Raw genomic sequence first — 6,172 nt, 5'->3', positions numbered from 1 at the left:
TGTCCTCAGACCCTAACCGTGGTGCCACAGGAAACAGATTCCAATTGGGCCATTGGCTCCTCCTCCTCCTTCCTGAGAGGGGAATGAAGGAATGGAGGGGGCCCACCATGTCCCTAGCAAGGACTCTTTTCCTTCCTAATGCCATTTCTTCTTGGTACTCTGTGGTTCTGAGAGGGCCCCGGGACCCACAGGAGCCCTGGGTTTTGAGTGTCCCTGGCATCATTTGGAATATTTTAATGGGGTCCAGATGCCAAAAGGGAAGACCCTTTTAAAAAATCCAGGGCTGTCTTCCACTGCCCCCACCTCCCAGGAGAGAACAGACATTCTTAGCACTGTTTACATTTTTTTCCTCCTTGCCTCTCTGTTACCCACCCCTTCCAGGACCTTCTCACTTTGGGCTTGGAGATAAACTGTACCCCTATAAACAAAGCCTTCCTTCCTGGTCTGGAGGAGCACAGCCCCCCCCCACCCGGAGCAGCTCAGAATCCCACCCTTCCTTTACCCATTCTTCTTCTACACACTTCTTCGCCACTGCATTAACTCCTTCATCTCCTTGGGGGGGGCGGTGTCAGGGGGCAATTCCAATTCCAGGAAGCAGAGGAGATCAATGTTAATGACCTTGCTTCTGGTCTCCAGCCCTCTCTGCACCTCCACTCCCCTACCCTAAACCCCAACTGTTCTCCAGCAGAGAACATGGAACAAGCCGCCAGCCAAGGCCAGAGGCTGGAGATCCAGGACAACTGGCTTTGCTTTCCAACTTCATTGTGCCGTTTCCTTTGCAACCCCGAATAATTTCCTCACTTGGTCTGTATATCGCAGTTTGTAAAAGATACCTGATCATCTGGCCTCCTCTCACTAATATCCCAGCTACCTCTCTGCTAATATCTTGTGGAGCGTCCAAGAAGCAACACCTGTGCAGAAGCCCAGGACTCCTGGGGACAAGCTCAGGCATGTGAGAGTTGACAAGTGTGACCCAGGCTTGAGTGCCGAGGGTTAATTTCTAGCTATCTCACCAGCAGTGGGAAAGGGCCTGTCTGCTCCTTTCTGGGAGCTGGGTAAAATGTACAGCAGGTTCCCTTCTAAGATGTCACCTTGGTATCCCCAAGAGAGGCCCTCCTTTCTTTCTTTTTCTTTTTTCTATCATGGGATAAAGCCACCCTATCCAAGGCCTATGCCCAAAGCTGCCTACCACAGCACTGGAGGAATAAAGTGAAACCCAGCTCCTTCTTTGGGGCTTGGAGCTTTCTACCTGAGTAGAAAGGGTCCTAGTCACCTGACTCTCCCTGGGGACTGGCACAAGAGAAAGTATGCAGAGCTGTGACTGAGAGGCTGAGAGACCCAGGCTGCCACACCTCCACCCAAGAGGTCCAGCCTGATGAATCAGGCTGAATGGAGAGCCTGAGGATGTCTCCTCCTCCTCCTCCTGTTGCCCATTTATCATGAGAGGGGAAAACAGTCCCCTCCTGCCTCCTGTTGCCCATTTATCATGAGAGGGGAAGAGAGTCCCCTCCTGCCTAGAAGCAAAATGTCTTGCCTTCTCTTGGGATTAAAAAAAAATGGCCTTTCCCCACCCATGACTTCTTCAAAAACAGGAAACACTTTTCTCTTTCCCCTGCCACAGCCTTTCGCCTGGCATCTGGATCTTAGCTACCCCCAGACTTAATTTTCCCCTGATGGGTTCATGGGGCTTGGCTTCCTTACTCTTTCTAGCCCGCATGACTCCTTGTTCCAGGCTCTGCTGGACGGGTCAGATCTTGTGAGGCATTGGTTTCTTTGTCGGAGGAGAAACCATCCTGGTTGTTCTGCTCCCTTTCCTTCCCAAGCACCAGCCACCCTCGCCTCAGGATCTGCTTCCTTGGGGAAAGGATGGGTTGATGTGAGAGAAGCAGCTGGAACACGTTCAGCTTGAGGACCAGGCTCCTGAGCCAGACCAGCTCCAGCCTTGTCTGAGCTTTCCTTCCTAGGGAAGAGTAAGGAGGGAGATCACAGATCCAAGAGGTGTGGTGGATCTGCCCTCTTCCAAGCAGAATCTTTCTCTGGATCAAAGAAAGGAGGTGCAAAGAAATCAGCCAAAGCAGTATGCCTGGAAGGCCAGGAGAGAAACTTATCTGTGGGTGGGTGGGTACACCCTCTCATGCTCTCTCCCTCCCATAATGGATTGATTTCTCCCCTACCTCCCTGGAAGATGGTGCCTTACTGAACTCCAAAGAAGTCTTGTCTGGGCTGCAGGTAGGGTGTGTGACCTTTCCCAGCCCATGGGGAGCAGCTTCTCCTAGAGTCAAGGACCTTAATGATGACTCAGTGGGGCACCTGGGTGGCTCAGTTGGTTAAGCGTCTGCCTTCAGCTCAGGTCACAATCCCAGGGTCCTGGGATCGAGTCCCGCATTGGGCTCCCTGCTCAGTGGGCAGTCTGGTTCCCCTCTCCCTCTGCCTCTGTGCATGGTATCTCTTTCTCTCTCTCTCAAATACATAAATAAAATCTTAAAAAAAAAAAAAAAAACCAAGAGACTAGAACAAGGATGTCTTTTTCTCCTTCAAGAGTGAAGGAAATATTTCCTGGTCTCTTCTTCCATTGATGGCCAGAAACAAACAGAAAAGACATTGCTAGAAAATCCTAAATGTGCACTCTCTCTCTGCCTGTATAAAGTCTGTCCCAGGGTAGCACTGAGGCACCAGAGGACCTTTTGTGTCCCAAGAATGGAGGCCCTTTCTCTGCCTCCCTTCAAGTTCCTTTCCTTGGGAAACTTCAGATGTGTGTAGAATTGGCCATGCCGTGTTACAGAACACAAGAAAAGTCTTAGGTTAGGAGCTTCCTTTCAGTTCCAGAGGCAGGGCAGTGGTCTATTCCAGGGCCCAGCTGAGAGCGGGGCTGGGGAGTTGGGGGGCTGGGGGAGTACTTACGGAGAGGTGCTCTGGAAAAGGATCCAGCTCCTTGGATGCCTGTGCATCTGATAGGAATGCTTTACTGTGGGATCATGGCCAAGACTCAGTTTCCCCTCTGGGCCTCGGCCTTTTAATTCTATAAAATGTTGTGTTGGATTTGATCTTTAAGACCCCTTTATCTCCGATTCTATGTCACTACCATCTTATCTCCCTGGACTAATTGGAGGAGATAGGCAGGGTAAAGAAAGGGAAGAAATTTCCACCATGAACTCATGGTCTCTTTTAACAACTTTAAAGCAAAATGGAGAGATTACAAATCACAGACCATAACACCTCTAACACATGAACACCTCTAATATATGTAGTCTTGGAGGAGATATAAGCCTCAGTCATCTGAACTCCCCACACTTTTTTATACCCTATCACACACACACACACACACACACACACACACACACCCAGCTGTGATGTGCATTAAGACTGACCACAAGCGGGGCACCTGGGTGGCTCAGTGGATTAGGCCGCTGCCTTCGGCTCGGGTCATGATCTCAGGGTCCTGGGATCGAGTCCCGCATCGGGCTCCCTGCTCAGCGGGGTGCCTGCTTCCCTCTCTTTCTCTCTCTGCCTGCCTCTCCGTCTACTTGTGATCTCTCTCTGTCAAATAAATAAATAAAATCTTAAAAAAAAAAAAAGACTGACCACAAGCTACTCAAGCAAGGGAGGGACAGCCACCCCCCTTCCTTACCCCTACAACCCTGTTATCAGAACTTCTACCCATCAGGCAGCCTCTGCCTCTTCCAGTTCTACTGACCACGTATTCTAAATCACAGACCATCACACAACTGCCCTCTTACACTACAGGATTCTTTGCATGCCTGGAACCCCCAACACATCAACAGTCCGGGGGGCCTGAATTTGGCAGCTTCAGAGGCCCCCATTCACTGTCTGCTTCCAAGGGCACAGAACAAAGGTCATCTGGGGCCCAGGGCCAGGGTAAAGCTCTCCCTGGGCAATGTGTGCTTCTGTCCAGAGCTGGATGACCTTTACAGACTAGGCAGCACTAAGTCCCCTGGGGCCAGTCATTTGGACAACCTCCCAGAGCAGCAGGTCACTTGCCTCCACTCTCCATCTGGCCATGGCCAGAGTATACATGGGTACATTTTCTGGGGAGGGTAATTAGGCAATAAATCTTAAATTGCAAATATATGTGCCTTATGCTACAGCAATTCTATCTTTAGGAATGTGTTCTACAAATACAGTCATACACATGTGAAAGGACACGTTTCAGGTGATTCAGTGCAACATCATTTATGAGTAGAAATTGGAAATGAATTGGATATCCACTAGTGACCAACTGGTTTCATAGGGTATGGTATAACTATGCAATGAAGTATTAAAAATGGGATGCTATTGTGTATTGTATGGAAGGATTCCTGATATACATTAAGTGAAAATAAGCAAGGTGCAGGAGAGTGGGCATAATTTACTACCATCTGTGTAGAACGGAGAGAATGAAAACACATATATTCGTATTGACTTGTTTACATATAACATATTACTGGAAGAGAAAACAAGAGACCAAGGGTGATTACGCATAAGGGAGTTGAAAACCCCTTAAGAAAGGCAACTTTCTTTCCTTTTTTTTTTTTTAAAGATTTTATTTATTTATTTGACAGAGAGAGAGATCATAGTCAGGTAGAGAGGCAGGCAGAGATAGAGGGGGAAGCAGGCTCCCCGCTGAGCAGAGAGCCCGATGCGGGGCTCGATCCCAGGACCCTGAGATCAGGACCTGAGCTGAAGGCAGAGGCTTAACCCACTGAGCCACCCAGGTGCCCCTGAAGGCAACTTTCTATCACATGCATTTTGATGGCAGAATAACATGAATGCATTACCTATTCAAAAGATTGAGTGAAAATAACACAAAAGTCCAGAAAAGAGAGAACAAAGTGGCAAAGGAGGGAGCCCTTCTCCCTGGCAGCTGCTTGGGCAGGGGGAGGCCAGACTAGAAATGGGAGCAGGAACTGGGGGGTGAGCAGAGGGAAGCACCAGGTGCTTAAGCATTTCTCTGCTTGCTCATAAAAGCCTTCTCTAACAGGGGCTTGGAATTCCTCTACTCATGCTCTCCTTTGGTTACTGGCCTAATCAGTCCCAAAACTCAAGCATACTCATGTGGCTTGGGAAATCTTGTCTTTTTTGAAAATGTAAACATTTTTAGACCCTTGGTCAAAATATCGAGGTCACCCGCTAAAGCAATGATATCCTTTGAAGTTGCTTGACTTCCTTGCCCACTTATCCAACTCTGATGTCCTGGAAAAAAAAATTGCGAAATGACATGTATTTGTTTTAGAGATTATTCTTTAAGAATCTTATGACACCCCTTTGAGATAACTGGCAACACTCTGGGGTGTTGCAAAACCCAACTGGGGAGTGATTGCCCTGATGACCTGCAGGAGGCCATAGCCAAGACTCAAGGCCAAGTGGGGCCTGCATCACTTGGGCGGGACTGGGGGCTTGGGGGCAGAGGCTAGGCTCTGGACCTCTACTCATTGGGAGCTCCATGGATCCAAAGACCTGCTTGGGGTACTGCATGGATGTGGAAGGCATTGGTGTGGGGGCCAAGGACAAACCCTGCTTGTGGGTGAGCTGCTGGGTCCCTGGGAGACAAAACTGGTTCTTTCTCCTCAGGGATAATTTTAGGTCCTCACGTCCCCTCCCAACCCCTGGCTCAGCCTCCCAGAGGGATTGCTTACACCAGTGACTATAGAGTGTTCTTTTGAAATATAGAGCTGTTCAAATGAGACATGTGAGGGTATGGCCCTGGAGGCATTTTCCATGATAATTTTTCCCCTTTTGTCCCATTGTTACAGGCGGGGAAGCAAGACAGCTCCAGGATCACAGCTCTGATAGAACTTAATAAAGGTATTAAGTCTTCCTGCCTCTCACCTTGAACCCAGGGGCTTCCTTGGCAGCCTCACCTCCCCCCACCTTGCTTGACAGGAACTGGCTTAGAGACTGGGAGAGCTTGGCTGGCAGAAACAGCCTGAAGTCTGGGGGAGAGAGTTTCAGGCTTGTCAGGTGAGGGAGGCTCTGATGGGGCTGTTGGAAAAACTTCAAGAGGCCTTAAAATACCAGGCCTGGGGTGCCTGGATGGCTCAGTTAATTAAGCCTCTGCCTTTGGCTTAGGTCATGATCCCAGGGTCCTGGGATCAAGCCCTGCATCAGGCTCCCTGCTTAGCAGAAAGCCTGCCTCTCCCTCTCCTCCCTGCTCATGCTCTCTCCCACTATCTCT

Source organism: Enhydra lutris, unplaced genomic scaffold, assembly GCF_002288905.1.
Source record: "Enhydra lutris kenyoni isolate GAN:26980312 unplaced genomic scaffold, ASM228890v2 scaffoldscaffold11, whole genome shotgun sequence".
Classification (NCBI taxonomy): Eukaryota; Metazoa; Chordata; class Mammalia; order Carnivora; family Mustelidae; genus Enhydra; species Enhydra lutris.
This window is presented reverse-complemented; position numbering follows the sequence as displayed.